The sequence below is a fragment of the Maniola jurtina genome, chromosome 1 (genome assembly GCF_905333055.1).
Source record: "Maniola jurtina chromosome 1, ilManJurt1.1, whole genome shotgun sequence".
Classification (NCBI taxonomy): domain Eukaryota; kingdom Metazoa; phylum Arthropoda; class Insecta; order Lepidoptera; family Nymphalidae; genus Maniola; species Maniola jurtina.
In genome coordinates this window covers 13,545,579-13,572,054 of record NC_060029.1, presented here as the reverse complement: position 1 = coordinate 13,572,054, position 26,476 = coordinate 13,545,579, and the positions used below count along the sequence as shown (strand labels likewise).

General features: G+C 35.5%; 1 protein-coding gene across 3 annotated transcripts in view; it reads right to left on the bottom strand.

Moving 5' to 3' along the window:
• The window catches only part of LOC123868990 (leucine-rich repeat and calponin homology domain-containing protein), an 84,640-nt gene that overhangs the window by 24,325 nt on the left and 33,839 nt on the right, over positions 1-26,476 (bottom strand). The window lies entirely within an intron of this gene.

The following is a 26,476-nucleotide window of genomic DNA, read 5'->3' as shown; positions in this document are numbered from 1 at the left end:
ATAATAACTACGGACGAACTATTTACAGTTACAAGAATCGGATCAAGTTGTTCATCCTTATTTAAAACCATTATCCTTATTGGTAGGGGACTTTATATAATCAGTGTTATTATTGCACCACCAATCTCTATGGTATCGTATTAATGTTCAGGAGATCCAAAATTGCTGATTCGCAATTCACATTTGGTTGAAAAACAAAAATTCAAGAAGATTAACTTTAAAATTCATCTAAGTAATCTTCATGATTGCTATTCATATAATATTGAAGTTCAAAAGGTTTAAGAACATTTCAAATTCGTCTAAGTGATTTAAGACTATTTTTACCTTATAAACCTACACTAAAATGCGCTTGCATATTATACAACGTTGAAACGTAAATCGTTCCTCGCCTAACCTAATAGTTCGGGCGGCTGGTGCCAAGAGTTAGTGTAAATATTGATATGAGCTCATATGAACTAGAACGGAATTAAAATAGTACTTTTAAAGCTTTACTACATTTACGCATTATCCACACGCCATGATAGGTACCATGCCATGATGCATAAAGCCATCAAGTTGTGACGACTGCAATACTGTGACACAAGCTCATAAAAATTCGCATTAATATGACCTGGGAGCATTGCGTGGGACGTACCGGAGAAGTTTTTAACCCCCGACCCAAAATGAGGGGTGTTATAAGTTTGACGTGTGTATCCGTGTGTCTGTGTATCTGTCTGTGGCATCGTAGCTCCTAAACGAATGAACCGATTTTAATTTGGTTTTTTTGTTTGAAAGGTGGCTTGATCGAGAGTGTTCATAGCTATAATCGAAGAAAATCGGTTCAGCCGTTTGAAAGTTATCAGCTCTTTTCTAGTTTTCTTATAGAGGTTTTTTAAATTTTGAGTTATACAGCTACAATTTGACGATCACGGTGACTTTTGATTGGCCGATACTATCTCACTATTAGCTGAAATGTATTGTTACAGCATGAATACCATAGATTAAGTCAATTCCAACAAATTAAGCTTGTAAGAATATATTGATGCAGCAGGCCTTGAAATTATATTCAAAACAAGACAAGACAAGAGTAAAAAGGCAGCTTTTAGGCAATCACTCTCCAACCTAGACCTCGTTATCAGGGGGCACGGCAGTGCCCCCGCCAAGACGAGCCAAACGGCGGCCGGGGCGCTACGTACCTTTTTCTCGAAGTGTTTCGCCGTATTTTCGACTCGTCATAACTTCGGTCTGGATGACGCTAGAAAGCTGAAATTTGCAGTATAAGGTGTCCTCAGCAAATTTATCAAATATACCAAGTATCAAATATCTAGCTTTTATGGTTACAGATTTATTGATACCTAAAATACGCCGATTTCGTCCCTCACTGATGATCATCAAAACCTCTACTCAAAACCTCTAAGGTACTTCCCGAAGTCCTAGAAGACTGAAATTTGGTATGTAGACTAAAAATTGACAACAAACTACAGGACAATTAAGAAATTGGAAATGCCCCCCCTCTACGCCTCTTATGGGTGAAGCAAATTTGTAAATTCTGTCGCTAGAATGCTGATATTTTCAGGATAAGATGTCCTTGGCAGATTTATTAAACGCATTGAGTATCAATTGTCTAGCTTTTATAGTTTCAGATTTATTGACAGTCAAAACTTCTAGTCTGTAATTCTAGGGTACTTCCCGAAGTCCTAGAAGACTGAAATTTGGTGTGTACACTAGAAATTGCATACAAACTACAGGAAAATTAAGAAATTCAAAATTTTCCCCCTCCACTCCCACGTATGGGGGAAGCAAATTATTTGTAAAGTCTATCGCTAGAATGCTGATATTTTCAGGATAATATGTCCTTGACAGACTTATCAAACGTACCAAGTATCAATTCTCTACCTGTTATGGTTTCAGATTTATTGCCATTCACAACCCCTCTAGTCAAAAGTTCTAAAGTACTTCCCTAAGTCCTAGAAGACTGAAATTTGGTATGTAGGCTAGGGATTTCATTCAAACAACAGGAAAATAAACTTTTCCCAGTCTGTACATTTAAAAAATGTGTTTCCTGAAGTCCTAAAAGACTGAAATTTGATATATCTGCTTTAAAATTGAGTTGCAAGATTCCACCCAAACAAACATAGTTACATACATTGCAAGTGGAATAAAAGCTTTTAAAAAAAGAGGTAACGATAGAGAGCGGGCCATGAAAATGATGTAGGTACCTACAAAAAATAGATCCAAAAAAAAAATCTAGGGCACCTGCCAAAAAGAAATGAAATCCCACCAAAAACATTTCATGTAAAATGTTGCCAAGACTCACAAGTTCATAATGCTTTCACTGTTAAAAAGTTATGAGATCTCTAGTAGAGCCAAGCCCCTAGCTGAGCTCAGAATTGCGCTGCCCATGGGACCTATCCCAAGTCCAAAGTATATAGCTCTTAAATGCCCTTGAGTATATCACATTTATAACAATAAAGAACAAATAACTCTACTTACAAGCTCTGATTTTACAAACCCTAAATCTTGGTTAAAAAAGTACGGCTTGGCCGTTTAATGTTCGTGAAACTATTACATGTCATAACATATTATAATATTAAGGTCATAAGGAATAGTTTGTTCGACAATTACTAATTTATATTATTCTTCATGATTGTCGCACAAGCTATTCCGGGCTTAAATGTCATATCAGATAAAAGTACCACGAACATTAAACGGCCAAGCCGTCCTTTTTTAACCAAGATTTAGGGTTTGTAAAATCAGAGCTTGTAAGTAGAGTTATTTGTTCTTTATTGTTATAAATGTGATATACTCAAGGGCATTTAAGAGCTATATACTTTGGACTTGGGATAGGTCCCATGGGCAGCGCAATTCTGAGCTCAGCTAGGGGCTTGGCTCTACTAGAGATCTCATAACTTTTTAACAGTGAAAGCATTATGAACTTGTGAGTCTTGGCAACATTTTACATGAAATGTTTTTGGTGGGATTGCTTTTTACCAGCCAATAGTATTCAATCGCAAGTCTATCCTGAATCGAAAAATTTTCGAATACCTACGATAATTTTGGATACTGGTCAACATTTTGGCACAGTTAAGCAGTTGTCAGTTACACAACGTAACGCTTAGCATTTTTTAAAAGATTTCCCATTTTTAAGGCATATTATTTTCAAGCGAAGATCCTCGAGAAAATTAATTTTCAACACGAAGCGAAACTCGGTCAAGCTCTCCTCGGTCTTTGTTAAAACTTTACTCTTAAGTAAGTAGCGCCTCCTTATAAAAATGTTCCCTGCGGAAAAATTGCCTTTCTATTTCTATCTAACAGGGCTCTCTCCGTCACTTACTCCATATAATCGTAGTTCCAATTTCATTTGAATATTAAGCAACCAAAGTCCATGAAATTTTGCAGACATACCTATTTTAGAAACTAATATCTGTGCCTGTGGTGTTTTAGATTTTTCTAAAAATATGTAGTTTCTGGAAAACCACAGGCATAGATATTAGTTTTTAAAATATGTCTGCAAAATTTCATGGACTTTGGTTGATTAATATTCAAATGAAATTGGAACTAAGTTTGTAAGAAGCAAGTGACAGAGAGACCCCTCTTAAGTCCTATCACTTCAATTTTAGCTATGCAGTTAACCGTTGATGTGCGATGTTATTTGTTGATGAGCAATTTCCCGACGTAACTCAGAGATGTTCAGTTCCTCAGTTTTTACGTTGAAGACAACATCAAAGCGCTTTCACATTTTATGTATCACCGCCATGTTTATGTAAGAATCATTAACTGGAGCGAAGAAAATAATATTCACTATGTGGTTATTAGCTTTCATGATTTGGTCGTAAATATCAATCTACCCACTGTATTAGATTAAACTTATAAGCAGACTGTTCACTCAGAGCTAGTTAGGGTTGTAAGGTTAATAGAATCAGTCTGTCATTGATTCTTTTGTATGTTAGTAATGTTTGGAGTTTGGACTGTCTATTCAAAGTGTGAAGTTACTGGCGAATTAATTAGTAAGATCAAAAAAATAAGAAACGATGTAGTCCTACGACGCGGACGCTTTCTATACTTTATACTTTAATATTATAAAGAGGAAACCTTTGTATTTTTGTATTTTTGTATGTTTGTATTGAATAGGCTCAAAAACTACTGGACCGATTTCAAAATTTCTTTTACCATTACTTAGAGGGATTCTTCCGAATCCGTATAGGCTATATTTTATCCCGGAAAATAGATAGGATTTTTCGTGGTAGTGAAAATTGTGGAGTAAGGCGTCGAAAAAACTGCCGTACGTTAACGATTCTCGCGAACGCTGCCTAAATGGTTAGAGATGTATGGTTGACTTCTATAGAAAAGTTGTAGAACTCGATAATGCCTACAAAAAAGGCCGCGATAGTATAAACCAAACATTTAAATTTTAGCCATTATAACCACTTTTCCGTCAGAGGGCTTAAAAAATAAATGTCCACCCGTGCGAAGCCGGGGCGGGTCGCTAGTGTTAAAATAAAGAGAGAGAAGGAGAAGATAATTTTATACATCAAAATAACAAGGTTAAACTATCTAGCTCATGTACTTATGTAAGTATGGATAACGGGCATGATCTCCATATCATCATAATATGAAAAATTGATAGCAAAAAGCACATCGGAAGACTTGAGTGAGAAACATCAGTAAATGGACTGGAATAGTCGACGTTGTAGAGATCTTAAGCAAAGTGAGCAATAAACGAAGAAAACAAGAGCACCTAAAGACTAAAAGGTAATAAACTAAATAAGTAGATTCAATTAGGGCGCAATATACATTTCAGTTTCCAATTGGATGGACACAGAACCACTAGAGAATAAATTAGGTAACAAACCTGTCGAACGAACCCATTCCACTGAATCTAATACACCCCAAGATGTAATGTAATTGAGACCTAGAATCCTTTAGAGATATACTTGTTTATCCAGTTACTGCATATGCAATTTTACTAGGTAAACCATGTCTTTGATATTTTTCTTTATTAAAATCTAGTTGATATGTGCTCTCTACAATCAGGAAATAAGTCACACAGAATGTATCAGGTTGTAAGTTAATTTTATCATAGCACATCACGTTTGTCAAGTCGTCAGAAAATTAATTAAGTATATTAAGACTCTTCCTATTACAGAATCATATCTCTCCCAGAATACTCCGGTCTATTATTTCTATTCTTTTTTTAATTTTAATCTCTACCGAACGTATTGATTTCTTCAAGCAACTTTGTTCAACAAAGTAATCAGATCGTAATTCTGTAGCTCAAAAGGTCCTAGATTTTGAGAATTCTTGAGCTTAAAAAAGCAATCTTGAAGATAATACGCACAAGTCTAGCTATTTAGCTGGCCTTTTTTGTAGGGACTCGTCTAGACGCATAGACGTTCTTTGAAACTGGATTCAGCACTACTGTAGATACCACTTTTATTAATAGACAGGGGTCGATGGACTGTGGGTTGAAGGAAACCGATAAGTAATTAACTTGTAGTGAGTAAAAAAAAACTAAAAATCGCACTTTGCGCGACGCACCAAAAACATTTTAAAAAGCATAGTTAAAAAGTTATAAAAACCGTGATTCGTTTTTAGCTTTCATGTAATAAACTTGAAAGGTTGTCATGCCTTTGAAAGCTAACGATTCATTGCAGCGAAATTTAACGACCCAGTTTTTTTGAACTTAGTAAAGATTTCAAAGAAGTTAATGTAAAGCCTTTAAATGCACCTTTTCCAATATAAAGTAAAAATCTGACCTACCTTCTCTGCTAAGCCTTCTTTAAATAGAAGAAGCAGGAGCCCCGACAGTGTTTTGTATCACTTTCCTATTGCGATCATCATCAGATCAGTTGATGCTATCATCATATCACATGATGATCGACGACCCATCGCCGGCCCACTATAGAGCACAGGTTTCTCAGAATGCTAAGGGTTTAACTAAGACATACTCCACCTATCTGGTCAAGTGCGGATTGGCGGACTTATACCGCCCAGAACCTTATAGGTATGCAGGTTTCCTCACGATGTTTTCCTCCACATTTAAATCCACCCCTAAATCTATACTAATAAATAAAATTGGAGTGTCTGTCTGTAATTTCGAAATAACTACCGCATATTAAGGTCATATGGTTATTTGAACGATGCTATAACTGAATCACACGTTTTTTAAATTTTTGTCTGTCTGTCTGTCTGCCTGTCTGTTTGTCTGCCTGTCTGTTTGAAAAGGCTAATCTTGGGAAATGCTGAACCGATTTTGACGGGATTTTCACAGACAAGTAGAGAATTGACCAGGGAGTAACATAGGCTACTTTTTTAACCGACTTTCAAAAAGGGAGTTGTGTTTTTCTACCTATGTACACCGAAATCTCCGAGATTTCTGAACCGATTTGCGTCATTTCTTTTTTAATCGATAGAGGAACTTTACGACATTGTTTCATAAAAAATTTGGAGTCCAACTCCTCAATCCTGATGCTGCAGGGGATCCGACCAATCCACGCGGGCGAAGCTGCGGGCATCAGCTAGTATATTATATGATCCAACTCCTCTGTGACGGATTTGTTTAGTTTAAAACTATCAAAGCTCAGTAAGCTATGACTAGAGTATTATGGAGATGAGTCGTGAATCGTGATGTTACTCATCTTGCACAGGATAAAGTCATCATTATTAGTTTGACGGACACCATTTCGAGGCGTCATACGGATCGTTGTCTCATATCATAGTACAAAGTCTCAATTAAACTGATATGAGGCTACTTATAAAAGAATTGCGACCGACCGTTAGCGGGGCATCCATATTTGGCACTAACAATGAAGTTGCAACTTGCACCAGAATCTCAAGATGAACGTTATGTTGCAACTTCTTTGCGCATTTACTCATTTATTTAAAGTATGTTACAGTCACAGGCGAAGACATAGCATGTGCGAAGCCGACATCGGCCGGCAGAACTGACTATACTCGGAATTTTATAATTAGGCCAACACGACGCTTATTGTATTTTGACTGGATACGATATGAGTGGTAAATACGTTAGCCCAACGCACGAACCTAAGGCCTGGTATCCACCAAAGCGGAGATAGACGTGGATTTTCTCAAAACCGTTTCTAAGCTGATGGCTAACCTAGCTTGTAGGCTTTACAGTTCCTGTGATTTCGTGATTAGCCTGTGAATGAGTGAGGTATTTCGCTTTTATATAGAGATAGATTCTTCATCGTTGTCGATCAAACTCGGTCAGTGTCTGTTTGGTAATTATTATTTAAGCGGCAACTCCAGCTGTCGTTTGTCGTCTGACAGGTGACAGTGTCACTGTCAAATTCATTCATCGGTTTTTCGGTTGGAGCGGCCGCGACTCGCCGCCCTTTCTCGCCATATAATTGTTAATTTAATTTCGGTTAGAGTTCAATACCACATTCCACCACACCCACTAAACACACTAAAGTGCCTCAAGCAAGAAGAAGAAGAATCGGGCCCGATATTCGCCGGCAACGAAGAGCACCGCACGAGGTACCTGCATGCACTCACTATACACCGGTTTATTAGAGATTTTTGGGGTTTATGGGGAGCTCCGCGAACCGCGGACGAAACAGTGTCAACAAGACAGTGTCAAATTGTACACCATTGGAACTTCATTCGTAACATACATACACTTTCTATAGAACGCAAAACCCGTCTGGTTCCGACCATATCAGGGGGCACGGTAGTGCCCCCGCCAAGACGAGCCAAACGGCGGCCGGGGCGCTACGTACCTTTTTCTCGAAGTGTTTCGCCGTATTTTCGTCTCGTCATAACTTCGGTCTGGATGACGCTAGAAAGCTGAAATTTTCGGTATAAGGTGTCCTCGGCAAATTTACCAAATATACCAAGTATCAAATATCTAGCTTTTATGGTTACAGATATATTGATACCTAAAATACGCCGTTTTCGTCCCTCACTGATGATCATCAAAACCTATACTCAAAACCTCTAAGGTACTTCCCGAAGTCCTAGAAGACTGAAATTTGGTATGTAGACTAGAAATTGCATACAAACTACAGGAAAATTAAGAAATTGGAAATTCCCCCCCTCTACGCCTCTTATGGGTAAAGCAAATCTGTAAATTCTGTCGCTAGAGTGCTGATATTTTCAGGATAAAATATCCGTGGCAGATATATTAAACGCATTGAGTATCAATTGTCTAGCTTTTATAGTTTCAGATTTATTGACAGTCAAAACTTCTAGTCTGTAATTCTAGGGTACTTCCCGAAATCCTAGAAGCCTGAAATTTGGTATGTAGACTAGAAATTGCATACAAACTACAGGAAAATTAAGAAATCGGAAATTTCCCCCCCTCTACGCCTCTTATGGGAAAAGCAAATCTGTAAATTCTGTCGCTAGAATGCTGAGATTTTCAGGATAAGATGTCCTTGGCCGATTTATTAAACGCACTGAGTATCAATTGTCTAGCTTTTATAGTTTCAGATTTATTGACAGTCAAAACTTCTAGTCTGTAATTCTAGGGTACTTCCCAAAGTCCTAGAAGACTGAAACTTGGTATGTAGACTAGAAATTGCATACAAACTACAGAAAAATTAAGAAATTGGAAATTTCCCCCCCTCTACGCCTCTGTACGGGGGAAGCAAATCAGTAAATTCTGTCGCTAGAATGCTGATATTTTCAGGATAAGATGTTCTTGGCATATTTATTAAACGCACTGAGTATCAATTGTCTCGCTTTTATAGTTTCAGATTTATCGACATTCAAAACCTCTAGTCAAAAATTCTAGGCTACTTTCTGAAGTCCTAGAAGACTGAAATTTGGCATTAAGTAGGAATTTCAAGAATTATGAACAACAGATAAATTAAGAAATCAGGTCCCCCTTCATCCCCTCGTATATGAGATGCATATCTGTAAAATCGGTTGCTCGAATACTAAAGTTTTCAGGATAAGATGTCCGTGGCAGATTTATCAAACGTACCAACTATCTGTGTTTCCTGAGTCCTAAAAGACTGAAATTTGGTATATCTGCTTCAAAATTGAGTTGCAAGATTCCACCCGAACAAACATAGTTACATACGAGTACATTGCAAGTTGAATAAAAGCTTTAAAAAAAGAGGTAACGATAGAGAGTGGGCCATGAAAATGATGAACCTACAAGAAAAAAAACAAAAAAAAATCTAAGGAACCTGTCAAAAAGAAATGAAATCCCACCAAAAACATTTCATGTAAAATGTTGCCAAGACTCACAAGTTCATAATGTTTTCACTGTTAAAAAGTTATGAGATCTCTAGTAGAGCCAAGCCCCTAGCTGAGCTTAGATTTGTGCTGGCCATGGGAGCTATCCCAAGTCCAAAGTATATAGCTTTTAAATGCTCTTGACTATATCACATTTATAACAATAAATAACAAATAACTCTACTTACAAGCTCTGATTCTACAAACCCTAAATCTTGGTTAAAAAAGTACGGCTTGGCCGTTTAATGTTCGTAAAACTATAAAATGACAACATTTTTTAAGGCCATTAGGAATAGTTTATTCGACAATTACTAATTTGTATTGTACTTCGTGATGGTCGCAGAAGCTATTCTGGGCTTAAATATCATTTCAGATAAAAAATCCACGAACTGTAAACGGCCAAGGCGTACTTTTTTAACCAAGATGTAGGGTTTGTAGAATCAGAGCTTGTAAGTAGAGTTATTTGTTATTTATTGTTATAAATGTGATATAGTCAAGAGCATTTAAAAGCTATATACTTTGGACTTGGGATAGCTCCCATGGCCAGCACAAATCTAAGCTCAGCTAGGGGCTTGGCTCTACTAGAGATCTCATAACTTTTTAACAGTGAAAACATTATGAACTTGTGAGTCTTGGCAACATTTTACATGATTATTATTGGATTGATCATATTGGCCAACAATTCAGCGTCTGGCATCGAAATGCATTGTTGCATCACATCTTTTGCCGTCTAGGTTTGTGAACATAAACTTGTCTTTTCCGTTAGTTTTTGAGACACGAAACTGGGATTGTCTGAATTGCAAAACTGCACTTACAAGATATTTTACGTCAAGCGCTGGACGTTTATTATTTGAGACTAGCTGACGCCCGCGACTTCGTCTGCGTGGATTTAGGTTTTTCGAAATCCCGTGGGAACTCCTTGGTTTTCCGATTCCGGTTTTCCGTTTCCGGTTTTACTAATCCAGGATATTATCTATCTCCATTCCGAATTTCAGCCAAATCCGTCCGTGGTTTTTGCGTGAAGGAGTAACAAACATACACACACACACACATACACAGACACACACACACACACAGACACACACACACACACACACACACACACACACACTCTCACACACACACACACACACACAAACTTTCGCCTTTATAATATTAGTGTGATGATCTCGATGACGACAACAACGACACCATATACACCTCTAGTTACATTACTATAAATCCAAAAGACCATAGGTTACTACCTACTATACAAGCTTTAAACTTAGGTAAGTAGCTAAACAGTAAAGAAATATATTCTAACTGGTACGTATCGTGTATCATGTACGTACGTATGAGGTAACCACGCATAATAAGTTAACTAACCACCTTACAGAAAGTAAGAAGAATGAAGAGACATGACGAAATAAGACATATTACTTTAGTTAAAGAGCAAAGGAATATATTAAAATTGTAACAGCATTGTGTCATAATCAGGTAGGTACTAGGTACCTACCTCACGCATAATAAAGTTAGTTACAACAAGTGTAAATTAAAAATTTATAACACCCCCGACAAGTGAAGGTTACGGTAACTAGAAAAGAGCTGATAACTTTCAGACGGCTGAACCGATTTTCTTGGATTATAGCTAAAAACACTCTCAATCAAGCCACCTTTGAAACAAAAAAAAAACAAAATTATAATCGGTTCATTAGTTTAGGAGCTACGATGCCACAGACAGATACACAGATACACACGTCAAACTTATAACACCCCTCTTTTTGGGTCGGGGGTTAAAAGGGAAGAGAGATGACGAAAAAGGTCATTATAACATACCAGTATTACAGATACAGAGACATTTCAAATAATATGAAATAATGCATTACGTAGAGAACTTGAGAATAATATAAAGCACTTACCTATATAACGATATATAAAAGAAGGTAACTAACGGTAACCGCTCAACAGACCGGAACTCTATGGATCGTAAGAAACCAGCGATATATAAATGTTCCACTAGATACGGCGTTTCATACTAACAATATGTTACAAAGAACATCGATGTCCGCACTCCTGTCAATTGTTTCCAATGTCAATCCGTTTCAAACGCAGTTCGTTTGTACGAAATTGGTTACAAAATTATTTTACACATTTATTTATGTATCATATTTAGTGCTTTATTTATAACTCATAAATATTTGTTTAGTTTATATTACTTTATTATTTGTAATACTATAACATAATTATTTACATGTATTTAAGTATTTATCTATTTTAATATTATACATTAATGTGTATACTTGCACCACCTACCTACCTCTAATATCTATAGTTATGTCCTTTGCACCATTTTGGTTGCCTGGAAGAGATCGCCAGGTAGCGATAAGGCCGCCTAATTGTACCTGTCTATATTTTTGTTTCGCTTTGTATGTGTTTTTTCTGTATTAATTTATGGTGTATAATAAAAGTATTCATTCATTCATAAATAAGTTAGAACAGACTATAGATTTAGTATCTATAGCTACCTAAAAAAAAGTTATCGCGCAATTTTTACAAACGGACTGCGGATACGACTGACAGGAGTGCGGACACCGATGTTCGTTGGAGCATGTTGTTACTATGCAACGCCTTATCTAGTGAAACATCTATAACATCACTTCAAGAAACAATTAAGCCATTAAAATATACCGCACGCATTAGTTGTGCATTACTCTGCAAATGGAAATGGAATGACGTATCCTCTACACCTGCACATGCCATTAAAAATTTTTTATACTGAGGTTTATGCCATGACCTCAAGTTGATCATTCAGACGTTCGCCCTCGCGTCCCTTCGCTTCACTCATATTAAAACCGACTTCAAAAACCACAAACACTAAAAAGTAAAAAATAACTTTTGCTTAGCTACACGTGTAATGTACCTAGGTATGAAGTCGAGCGAGCATATTAAAACAAAATTAGAAATCCAAGAGTGAAGCTCGCCCGACTTCACACCTAGGTACATTACACGTGTAGCTAAACAAAAGTTATTTTTTACTTTTTAGTGTTTGTGGTTTTTGAAGTCGGTTTTATTTTTCTTTTGAAAATTTTTTATTTCACATTTTTAGTGCCCCCACTGTATTACAATATGCTTTGCCTAGTTAAAAACCTACTGTTTACTAAGCTATTACACTAAGGGCGAGCAATTTACTCTTATTCATTGAGGAGTTCTGTTCTCCATCTTCGAAGATATTCATCAGATCTCTACTAAAATGTGGGACCACCTACAAAGTATACCCTTTCAAACAAAAAAAAAAATTCTAACTCCTGGTCCAGGCGTCATTGAGTAATCGGTGATCAAACATTTAAAAAAAAACCGACGAATTGAGAACGGTTTTTTGACGTCGGTTAAAAAATGAAGGGAAGCAAACAGAAAACTTGAGAGTTAATTTTATTGACATTTAACTTATGTCACTTAACTTACAAGTAGCTAACACTTGAGACTTATTCAGAAGATGACTTTATGAAGGGTCGCGCCCTGAAGCGAAAAGGGTCCATACCAAATTATTTGATGTTTTAATTGGGAACCCTTTGTTTTTGGTCTCCATGTTTGTTAGTTATGGTTATTAATTTTTGTTTCTTTTATTTTAATTATGCTAAATTGCCGGTAGCCAAGCCGTTATTAATTAAAAAATTTAAATACCTGCCTACTTTACTTTTTGCAAGATTGTTTTCTTTTAATTTCAAGTTTCAACTAAAAGAAAGTAAATGCGGTGGTTTACAACTTGCATGTTTTTATAGTTCTTCCTACACTTTAATAAATATATCAAGAACACTTTTGCTAGAAATAAACTACAAGAAAGTGCAAACAGTTCGTTTTGAGCATTGTTCACTTTTACTATCGTTTCTCATTTGGTTTTTGTACAGCTCTTAATAAAAAAAAACTGCGATTTCTGTTTACATGAAAAGATCGCAAAAGCAGGCTTTTGGTACCATATTGTCACGGTACAGAGGGTATATTGTCTGTATATTCGCCCATAGACTACACAAAATACTTACACAGATGCCTCCGAAATTAATGACTTCATGAAAATAAAGCCAGTTCTGCACGCATCATTCATGTAATATAGCGTATTGGCAAAGCGTAGGACCTTCAATTTTCATCACACTAATATTATAAAGGCGAAAGTTTGTGTGTGTGTGTGTATGTGTATGTTTGTTACTCCTTCACGCAAAACCAAAAAGTTCCCACGGGATTTCAAAAAACCTAAATCCACGCGGACGAAGTCGCGGGCGTCAGCTAGTAATATAATAAAACTTTCACCTTTCAAGACACCTTTCAACTATGGATACCTACTAACTTAAATATCACCATCATGACACTAAAATATACCCGATTCAAGATTATTCATTGACCATTGAAAGGAGCGTAGTAAATGCAAAGGTATTTCAACAGGTATAATTATTATTATTATATTAATTTTATGCAGAGAATGCTTGTCTCACAATCGAAAAACCTTCGAAAAACTTGCTATTAGTAAACGTGTATGTCTATTTCATATTATTAATATTATGTCTATTTCATTGACGGGTGGTATCTAAAAGAAAAACTTAAGTAATAAAACGAGCCTATGGAGAGTAATCGACCTTTTTACCCGACTAAGGGCAAAGCCGAAGGGTTATGATTTTAGCAGTCTATGTATTTCTAAAATCAGCTTCTGTGGACATTTTTCGAAAAATGTCAGCCACTCTCTATCTATTACCTGTCTTTAGTCTGTGTCGTTTCTATAGAACAGCGTTGACATTAGTTCGCGCCCCTCTCGCAAATTGTTCCATCGTTCCGGGCGGGTGAATCAAGGTCGATTCTAATATCGATTAACTATTTCCACTTTAGGGTCGGGATCCACGTGGACGTGGGGGAGTTTATATTATAATCCATCCATACGATGTTAATTAAAATGTAGCTCAAAGCAATAAGCATCATCATCATCGTCATCATACATACATACATGCATGGACAGGAGATAGGTCTTTTGTAGGGATTTCCACTCGCCACGGTCTTTCACCGCTGAACCCAGCGGTGAAACCAGGGTCCAGCGTCCAGAATCCAGGGTCCACTTAGCAGAGGGTCTACCACCGCTGCGCTTGCCGGTGTAAAGTATTCCATTCTAGCACCTTGGGGACTCAAGCCCAACGTCTACCGGCCCTGCCCATTCCCACTTCAGCTTCGCAACCCGTTGAACCATATTGGTTACTCTGGTTCTCCTTCGGATCTCCTCGTTTCTGATTTGATCACGTAGAGAAACTCCAAGCATAGATCCCTCCGCAACCTTAACTGATTTTAAAAGTCTTTGGATAATGCCATAGCGTAGAAGGGACAGCAAACTCACTTTAATCTAGTCAAGTCGCAAGAAAATGAACATCGCTAATATCGGTATGATGTCAATTCTTAAGCGCACTCGTATTCACTGCTCACCCTCTTCTAAATACACAAGGAGGGAAAATAAACAGCGCGTAGATAGATACATGCACACCACCTTAGGAGATAGTAAGCATACGGTTGGTAATGATGGATTGAGCCTTTAGCACATCAACGCATTCGCATGCGGAGTAAAACTTTTCGAGGCGTTGACATTTGCTACCATGCTTGCATGTAAAATGCGCTGATTGCTAACGGCGTGACATGCGACAGTCTACCTGCAGGTCATTTGCTTTTCCTCCATTTGTGAAATTGAAAGGGCAGGCGGTGCAAGGCACGTGTGTCACCACTCAGCGCAGCTACAACCTACTAGATTTTAGTACGTCTCATATGTATAACAAATTGGTGGCCGCATGGATATAATTAATTTCATTCTGTGGTTAACTTTAGTGCTAAGAGTAAAATTGTTTTTTTTTTTTTGCTTTTTTTTTATAGAATTAAGGTTTTTTCCCCTTTAGAATCGGTGTGGCGGTTCTTGATATTCATTACAAACTGACGATGAGTCTAGATTCATGAGATGGTGATTCAAGGGCTTTGCAGAAAACTTCAGTCATTTTTTTGCTACGGACTCGGGCGATTTAAGCACCAACAAGCTTCAAAAAACTACGAACGAATATTTTCGGTAAAACCGGTACCTATAGTAAAAATATACAGAGCGCGACCACACAAGCCATGTAGCGCTATACGCTTCAATCAAAACACGATTAACACACATGGAATAATGGGCATAATATTACACAAAAAGTCCGTCAACTCACGCGTCGCGCGCGCATTGTAGCTCACACAAACAATGACGCCCGCGCCATTAGTACTGAAGAATAATCCATTTTGAAAATGGAACGCGTGCCAGAAGTGTCATAATAGGGATTGTGTAATTGAGAAATTCAAACATCACAATACCTATTGTACAATAGATATTACAGAAACACAAAGGTCGATCGAGATTTTCAGAGGAATGGAACTTTGACTCGCGACTGAATCTCAAGTCAGCACAGCTAATTAGGATAAAAGGTAGTTTTCTAAATGGATCCATCTAAAATCGATAACTTTTTCTTTTCTCGCTATGCAGACAGTTACCTACATTCAAAATCCAATCAGTTCAATACCCAGAATTAAAGTACGTGACAGTTCCAAACATCGATGTGGTTACAAATAGTTTAGCAAAGGCATTCCGCTCCATATTCCCTGTAGCAGCTAAGTGAGTATTTTGTAGTTTGTTTACAATTTTGATTTTTCCTTACGTTGTTCAGCTTCTTGGAATGGCGTGCCATCCGCTAACCACTTCAAATTTGACTGCAGCTTTATTTGGAATACATATCAAGAATTTGTACCTCTGATTAGTCTGACGAAGAAGAGCGACATTCTAAAGTAAAACTAGGTTAACGCTACTTTAAGTTTTTTTAATTCGATTATAGGTTAGTCCGATCGATCAGGATCGAGCAGGATCGATGTTTTTGAGCTGTTGTTGTCACTGTTGGCGCAGCATGCTCAACGTATCATGGACTGAACATAGAACCAACGTTAACCAAGTTATCGATGCTTAACAAAATAAAAATAAAGATGAGGCTATCAAACATTTGTCTGCGAAGGACCCTCGTGTACTTCGGTCACATCGCAAGGAAGAACGCTAGCCAATATTGAAAAATTCATGGTCACAGATAAGATCGAAGGAAAAACGATTTCCACACAACATCGTACCGGAACATTAAATTGCTTGACGGCACGGCGTTGCCACCAATCAAACAAGTGTAAAAAAGGATTGCAATTTGTAAGGCTAATCTGATATAGATCAACACTGACAGAAGAAAAATATGAATAGTATGCGCAATCGACGACGTATATTATTACCAGTAATTCAGGCCTAAAGAATTTAAAGGAAGCAGCTGAAAAAAAACAAGAATTTAAATTAAGCACATAACTGTACGTAAAACACTGGACATCTTTGGAATAGATACTGCATAATGTAATGCCATTCCTTATTAATAACAACATTTACCTACATTTTCATTGCATGGTAATTGGTAACTAAGTATACGTTTTTACAGAATCAAACCGACTGACTCTACGTAGAGCTCAGACTTAACGGTTCTTGCAACTGTTGTAAGGTGAAGAGCAACTTGTACCTGCTACATAATCAACATATTCTAATTACTAATCACGATACTAACAGCTAATGTATACGTAATCAACGTTTTGTGGGGCCCTACTTAAGAGGTCTCTCTCCGTCACTCGTTTCATACAATCGTAGTTCCAATTTCATTTGAATATTAAGCAACCAAAGTCCATGAAATTTTGCAGACATATTCTAGAAACTATGAAACGAGTGACGGAGAGAGCCCTGTTAATCACATACAAATCATCAAATTCTTCAATCGAATAACTGGCGTCCCATATCGAAATCGCAGACATCGTGTTCGATATTGGAATTTATTATGTGGAAACGATATGTTAGACACACTACACTTGTGACATATTTTGCGAAGAAAATAATACTGAATCTTTAACTCTACTTTGCTTTATAAACACTATTTGAAAGGTAAATCCGTGTCATGCAATAGTCATTGGCCACCCATCTGGTTTGCACGTAAGACTAAAGTTGCTAAATAACTTCACTGCAATCTTTTATGTATAAAGAAAAAATACGCTGTCGCAACTAGACCACAGAAGTAGTGTTGAATTGGGGATTCTGTATCAAAATTGGTGGGGATTTTGGATCACTCTCGCTACGCTCGCTCGCTTCGCTCGCCGTGATCCAAAATCGCCACCAATTTTGATACAGAATTCCCCAATTCTAAACTACTGTCCTCAACAACACATTAAATAAATGGAGTGTAGCTAAATCCAAGCAAAAATTAATCAACTATCCGTATTTTGAACAAACTATTCACATGGTTTAAGAACGAAATATTCATTCTATTTGCACGAGCAAATATGGTGATAAAACTAGATAGGTACTAAGAAACCTTGAATTTTAAAATTACTCTTCAAATGTAATATTTTTACAACATGAAAAACAACTATTTGGCTATAACAACCTACACCAAATATTGTGTTTTCAATACGAGTATAATCAGTAAATTAAATAAAAGAAGCAGGTATATGGAAGTTAAACAAGCATATTTAATCATCTAAAACTTTATTATTCATACACCACTTTTTTAAACAAGTTACATTTTTCAGCGCACAGATGGTCGGATGATAAACACAACTATATATGTCAGAATGTGAATTATACAACTCATACAATGTTAATAAACGAGGACATCCTTTATCTTCTAAATTATGTACGTTAGGATTACTTAATATATCTTTTAACCATAACTGCTTTTCAAGGCCTTTACAATAAATATCATTATTTTTTAAAATATCTATTAGATGGTATTTATAGGTCTCGTAAGGCACGATTCCCTCGCTCCATAATATTTTTCTATTCTTTTCAATCCATTTAACTTGTTTCTTTTCTGTGTCTGTTAGCCATTCATAGGGATATGGCGGTTTTATTAACAAAACTTGAACTCGATCACTATACACTATAGCAATCTCTTTAGGCAGAAAGTAATTTTGATCATTTTTAAAACCTTGAACGTCCACAATAATTTTCATGATAGTTTTCGAACAATGTTACTCAGCGGCCTATACTCCACAAGACGATCGTTTATGATTAAACAGTAAGCGCTGGTATTGCTTGGAATTTCCTGAGACGTTTCTATTTCCAGACGAACATCAACTGGACCAGTTTTTAAATTTTCATTTTGTCTGGAACAATCTATGACAAATAAAGGCGCTATTTCTTTAAATGTATGAAGATCAAGCAGTGGATCAATAGGAAGGTTGTAAAACGACTGACGAAACTTGGTGTACATGTCGTATAATATACTGTATTTATTTTCCTCAAACTTGAGATTTAAAGCATCATACGGATAATAGTGGGAATTCAGGAATAATGTGACATTGGTTAATGTACAATGATCGAATATTGTGCTGTCTCTGTTTTTAACGTTTTTTCTATTAGTTTGCAAACCAAATATAACATATCGAGGTTTTTCTAATTGAGAAGCAGTCTTTAACGCCCATGAATGTTTGGTAGTTTTTGGCAATAATGGATATTCATACAAATCCCAATTTCTAAATGCTATTTGTACGGGATTATCTTTTTCTAATTTCCTTAAAAGTATTAATCTTTGCTGATCTGATACTTTAATATGTGGTACTCGCCATTGGATTCTCTGTATATCAATGTCTACAATATCATCGCTACCCATGACAACACTATTTATGTTAGTACTACCTCTGTTAAGTATGAGTTCATGTTTACAGTTTATTATTATTTTATTGTAGTCTTCAGCAAAACCTAAAATCTTATTTAAGGGTATCAAAGCATTAAAATTTCCATTTTGATTTTTAAATCCGTCTATATTCCAACCCCAAGCAGCAGCCGCTTTACTGTCACCGCTATTCATTGAAATGAAAGATTTTATGGTTGTAGTTATTCCAGCATTTCTAATACGATCGATTTCAACACCATTCATTTCGTATCGGATATCTTGAAAAAGAAATGCAATTGCATTATTACTGAAGTCAACACTTTTCTTTTGAACTTTGCCAGCTTGATCTTTATGAGTCACCGAAACTTTTCCTTCAATGTAAATGGAACTGGCTGATGGTAACACGTAAATATCTTGCTGGTGAATAGGTATCCGAATTTCATCATTTTCATTGAAACTGTTATTGTATGGATTATATGTATGAACCTCATAACTCTCGATAGAGTTATCGAATTCAGGTAATTCGTTGATCTGAAGGAGGCTCATACTTTGAAGCCGAGGGCTTTAAGAAATTGTTTATTACTCTGATGAATTTTTTTATATACTCTAACACGTCTTCTTTGTTTTACACTTTCCTTGGTAATAACTTTCTTTTTACAAGATATAGTAAACTATCAGTATCCGTATAACATAACTGAACATTATTTCCATAGATTCTTTTTATGACCGAATAATGAAAATGATACAAATGCGTTTTCGACAGTTCAAGAATCGTGAATCCAATATATATTGGTCGATCTAAGACAATTTTTGTTTTTTTCAATTGAATAGCTACTAAGTTTTCAGAAAAAATTGATAAACTGTGAAAATGTGGTGCACTAATATATTTTTCCGCTCCATTCAATTTATTAGTATTATTTGTAGTATCTCTCCAAACGTTTACTAGTTTTACGTCAACCTGCTTCCTTTTGTTTTCTATCGTTTTTCCAAAAATAGAATTATTCTGCTTTTTAAAAAAGTCTTTCTCAAAATCAGACTTGGCATTTTGTCTGAGACTTGTGTTTAAAAAAATATAAGGCTCTAAAAAGTTGTCCTGATAAAAAGATAGCACTCTGTATATTTTTAAAAGCAATAAACCATTCTTTAAGCATTCTTGCAAGTGCATATAATGAATAACAAAACGATGTTTATTATATAAATTTGCCACCAATTTTTTGCTTTGATTTTGAGCAGGAGAATATTTTTCCGCAGCAAATGGTAGGTCTGAATGAGCATCATGAATATTATCCGGATAACATAAATCTACCTCGAGAATATATCCACACTGACTTTTTTTAGAAATGTTCCTTACATCAAAATTTTTAATTTCATTTTCATTTAAAAATTTAAAGTCACGCATTGGCATTTTTTGCATCATAGCAAAACCGTAAAGGTTGACACAGTCTAAATAAATTAAGTACGTACTTGACTCATTTTTATTGTAGGATGGTAAATATTTATTGTTTGCTTCAGCATATCTCAATGAACACTGGGCTAAACCACCTCGAATACCTTTTTCTAACATCTGATACATATCCACATCAGAAATCAAATCAAGCTCAACTTTAGTATATAACAACATTGCGTCCCAACTTAAAGATGGAGATGATACATAATAGCAGGGGTCTAAATTATAATAGTCTAAACTCATATTTCTGAACTTTTCAAAAACGTCGCATAGTAATAAGACATCGCATTGTAAGTATAAATCTGTATACTCTCCTAAGTTTTTTATACCAAAAGTTTTCCATATTTTTAAAGCGTGTTCGTAATCCTCAATGGAAATATTTTCACCTGCGAGTTTATTAAAAAAAATCGAATGTTTTGGTAACTTTGTTTCATTATATTTCTCCCATGCATCCATATAATCATAACAATAGACACCCTTTTTACAGGCCAAATTTAATAAGTGTTCATCCTTAATAAATACACGCATATGCTGAAAATCATTCGGATGAAGACTCTTTGCCAGTTTATCCAAACCCGAACTCAAAAAATTAAATGAATCGATAAACTTCAGTTGAGCAGCATTTGTTTTATCAATAGGTAAAAATTTTGTGAATGATATATATTTTTCTTTAGATTTTGGTATCAAGCTCGTTTTTCCGGTAATTTCTGATAATTCTTTAATAAATAAGTGGCAATCATAACCACTCAAGTTATGAAAAATGATCGGTATAAACGTACATTTTTTTGCATTTATGTTACAAGTGTTGTGAGCAGGGCCTCGGTATTTACCTGTAAAATGGTCATGATCCTTTACTATTATATCATATTTTTTAAACATTGTTTTACAGATGCAGCAAATTTTTGCTTCATTATATGAAGTCAACTCTTCGGTAGTAAGAGGAAACATTGGATTATTTGTATTTAAAATACCGTGCAATCTTTTTACATCTCGCGTAATGCTTTCAACAAATTTTTTACCACAGTTTGGTCCGCGATAGCTTACAAAGTCATTAAGCTCAGGTTTAGAATGGCAACATATGTAATAAGCGAAACAAGATGGTTCATGTGTTTGTATATCTTCAGTATAAAGAGATTTATTTTCGTTTGAATATTTACAAAGCAAGCTCTCAAAATCGCCATATATCACGATAGGAATTCTTTGAGTTCTCTCATAGTTTGAAAAATGCAACTTACTACCATCTTCTGGAAGTACAGTTTGTCTTTTAGCACAATCGTGATTGTGTAGTTTTTGTTCATTTGCGAAATATAAAAAACATTCATCACATAAAAATATTTTAGACTTGTGTTTTGTTAATTGCCTTCGCACAAGTCGGCCAAAGTCTTTAATCAAACAGTAATGGGCTTTGTCATTTTTAGTAATATATAATAAATTAACATGGGTAAGTTTTCGAGCTAAAGTCACATACAAAGGACCTGTAACTGTATTATTGGCTTCTAACCCATAAACATTTACACTAATAGTTGGATTGTTCTTCTCAAAGGTTTTAATATCTTCAATTCCCGGAGGAAATGTCATATTTCTTATGTCAAAAAGCAATGAATAATGAGGATATGATGAAACTCTATTGGAATTAAGTTTTGTAGGATACATTTTAGCAGCAATGCACCATAAAAAGCAACAATCATCGAAATTATGAATATTTAGACATGATTTTGTATTTCTTATATGTGATGGTAATGCCAAATATGATCCACCTTTCAGAGGATTATATTTATTAATATTTATCTCCAAATGACTGATAGAATCAATTGTCCAACCAGATTCTGACTGTTCGAATTCTGCGCATTTGCAAGTTAACTTTTGAGCACATTGTAATAAAAAATTATCAATATCAGTACTTTGGACTATAATACCATATTTAGTACTGAAAGATTTAATAGACTTTTCAAAATTTTTTGGTAAAATATACGAAACAAATAACTCAAAATTTACTTTAATGGCAGTGTGTTTCTTTAGAGATATATTTATGATCTCGCGTGTGGTTTTAAATATTTGTGAAAAAAAACTCTCTGGAACTAAAGTTGTAGAGGTCGGATTTACTTTGTAACTGACTATTCTGTTTCTAAAAGCCGTTTTTATAATTTGCACATTCTCATATCTAGATTGAAATAAACTATTAGATTTATGAGTATTTGTTCTGTTATGTGACGATATAGATGTTTTAACATAAAGGTTACACTCTTTGCAGAAAAACATTTTCAATTTCATAGAATTGCTTATCTTGTTTATCTATTTAGTATCTAGTTTCTCAGTTCTGGTTTTAATATTCTGCGTATAAAAAATCGGTAAGGAAATACAGCTAAATAATAAATCAAGCTATTGGCTAATAAACAGTAAACAGTTATTAATAGAATGGAAGTAATGCGATGTTTCGATATCAACATTCAAACATGTCAAGTATCTAGTTTGTATGGTTCTAGTTTCTCAGTTCTAGATTTTAAATTTTGGATAGTTATGAGATGACTGTATTAAAATAAAGTAATCTAGTTATTTTCAGACAATGTGCAGACTTAGTAAGAGTATAAGGGCTGTAAGTATCACGTTATTAATATCCCAACTTCAAATCTTTCGATATGAACATTTAGACATTTTTATTTAATTTTATATGGTTCTAGTTTCATATGGTTCTAGTTTTTATGTTTCTAGTTTCATATGGTCTAGGCTTTGTATGGTCTAGGTTTTGTATGGTCTAGGCTTTGTATGATCTAGGCTTTGTATGGTCTAGGCTTTGTATGGTTTAGGCTTTGTAATTTCTGTAAAAAAACACGTTAATTTAATTTTATATGGTTCTAGTTTCATATGGTTCTAGTTTTTATATTTCTAGTTTCATATGGTCTAGGCTTTGTATGGTCTAGGTTTTGTATGGTCTAGGCTTTGTATGATCTAGGCTTTGTATGGTCTAGGCTTTGTATGGTTTAGGCTTTGTAATTTCTGTAAAAAAAACACGTTAAAAAATATTTACAGGCACAAACATAAAGATAGTAATTTAATTGTCATACTTATTATATACAATATGTTGCAGATGAAATATTTTTTGAATTTATTTATGAAAATAATTTCTAAGATTTACAAAATTTAATTTACAAAATTTATCTTAGAAATTATTTTCATTTGCAGGGTATAAAATGGGCTGAATATTTTTTAGTTCAGCCTTACTATCATCAATTAATTTGGTGAGGGACTTCCATACCACCGAATTTAAATCAGTTGCAAGTTTTAGTGTGCAGATGGCATGCTTCCAACGCTCATTGTTCGCGAGTTTCTCCACTTCTTCAGAGTTGTAGACGCGCAGCTCGAAGTAGTAGCTGCCTTTCTTCGATGGGTCTGATTGGGATGTATACCCCGACGCAACGCGCCGACTGAGAAAACTTCTCAATTTCGCAGCGCGCACTGGCTTGCTAGTAGATTCATCCTGAAATTGAAAAATATTCAATTTAGTATCATCTGCGATAATTTCAACTCTCTACCTATTATGGTTCATGAGATAAAGCCCGCTGACAGACAGACGTCCGGGCGGACAGCGGTAGCTTAGTAATAGGATCCCACTGGTACCCTTCGGATATGATCCCTAACAAAATAATAACTTTAACAAACTATATTCATAAATTTATATACAGACCAATTGCCTAACAACATTCTTATTGGGAAGTCTTTTAAAAGCTTTAATCCAATAAAATATAAATAAGACAACTCACCTCAGATTCGGTAATAAACCTCCTCCGCTTAACAGATGGACTCGTAGGTGTATTTGGAGACGTTTCGGGTTCAGATTCCGATCCGCTCGATTCGAACGGATTCTTCGGAGCAGAAGAAGTCACCTCCTTTTTCTTGATCGTCTTCTTCCGCTTCACCTCACGTTTCTTCTTAAGAGACTTCGATGTTGATGGGGGCTGCACCAAAGCGATGGGGTCTTCGTCTTCGTCAAATGGATTGATGAAAGATGAAGAGGCCCTGAAAAACAATTTAAGTAACTATCAACATGAAAACTCCAAATAAAAATTCAATAGGTACCTAGTTGCTTAATTCAAAAATAAACATATAAAATAAAAATACTTACATACTTTATTTCGACTGTTGTTGTCGTCGTATCCAAAACTCGGAAAGAAAGGAATGGTGACGCTTAGGATCGACCTATTTATACGCTCGAATTCTAAAACCTCTTTCATAATAAACGAAATGGATTGAAATAAATTAGATTTAAACATTTGCGCATGTAACTTTAAACACTAAATCATCACAACATAAAACTTATATTTGCGAAAGTAATCAGACTAGATTTATACATTCGTATGAACACTGTCTTACGTATAAATTATTGCCGCATCAGCTATAGGTGTTCGATTTTGAAGCATGGAAGACGCTGTTGTTTATAGTTACGCAGTGAATTGAGATCTAACCGTAAAAGGAATGGTATGCGTCGGACTCGCGATAGTTAAAATGTTAAAAGGTTATACATTTTACTACTTTCCATAGGTAGGTATAAAATTTGTGAAAGGTCTAATAATATTTGCTCCTATTTGATGCTTCAATCTTCTTCCTTGCGAATTTGATTTAAAACTTGAGTGGAAATCCTTTAATTTTCGACGTCAAAAAATATCCTGGATCCGTCTCCAAGATGTGAATTGTCTGTGTATCAAATTTCGGCAAGATTCAGCCGTTAGTCTTTAGTTTAGACAGACGCCTTTTTGCATCACTAATCATACTTATTATAAATGCTAAAGTGTGTCTGTTTGTTTGTTTATTGGTTCGTCCTTCAATCACGTCGCAACGGAGCAACGAATCGACATGATTTTTCGTGGGTATAGTAAAAGAACTGGAGAGATATAGACAACTTTTTATCTCGGAAAATCATAGAGTTCCCGCAGGATTTAAAAACCTAAATCCATGCAGATGAAGTCGTGGGGGCATCAGTGAATTTATTATATTAGTACGCATTGTACGTATTTTTTTCGTCCATTAATCTCTATTTATCAAAGTATTTATAACAATCGAAATATATTTAAATAGCGGGAAATGTGTCTAAATTCATCATTAAAGAATTAATTTTCGATAAATAATAATGTATGATAAGCTTGCACACCTTACTAGAAATCTGCTATAATATATTTTTACTAATAAATCTTTATCCAAAATTCATTGTTTGTAGATCAGAATGGAGTTAATATATCCTAAATATCCTCGCTATGCAACTCAAATCGCAAGATTGCGAAGTTTTGATACCTGGCCTCAAGATTTAAATCAAAAACCTCAAGAAATGGCTGATGCTGGTTTTTTTTATACAGGAGATAGTGATCGCGTGATTTGTTACTTTTGTGATGGCAGGCTCAAAGACTGGGGCATCGAAGATCATCCATGGTCGGAGCACGCACGCTGGTTTCCGTCCTGTCCCTATGTTTTACTTGTGAAGGGTGAAACATACCTACAAAGTGATAGCAAAGATGTTTGTGGTGCATCAAAAGTATCTGAACAATTTGTAAATAACAATATAATAAGTTCTTTTGCAGACAGAAACATATTATGTGTTGAAAATATTAAAGAAACACTTTGCTGCAAAATTTGTCTTGTAGAAGAAGTAGCTGCGTGTTATATACCATGTGGTCATGCTATAACGTGTACTAAATGTGCTTTATCGTTGGATAAAATGTTATGTCCGATATGTGGAAAAGCAATCGTTAATGTAATACGAATATATTTCTGATGAGCTATAAACATTTAAAGAGTCTACCTTTATCCAACCTATTATAAGTATGCGCAAGCCTCGAATCAATCGATCGAAATTCATACTAATGAATACAGCAATGCCGGATCAAGCAGAAACACGATCAATATACAAAAATAATTTGAGCGCAACAAATCAAATGGTTAACTATGCGAGAGCAAACTTTTAGACGTAAAATTATCATGCATATGGGCTCGTTCGCATTTCTTATGAATGCCGCAGTCTCGTCGAACTCATCGTATTATATCATCCACTGTGCGGTGCGGGCGTATGATATAGGATCCGCAATAACTAGTCATTGAGGATTTTGTCTCACTGTTGATAGTGATTAATTGTTGCTTGGATTTAGGAATACTCCAT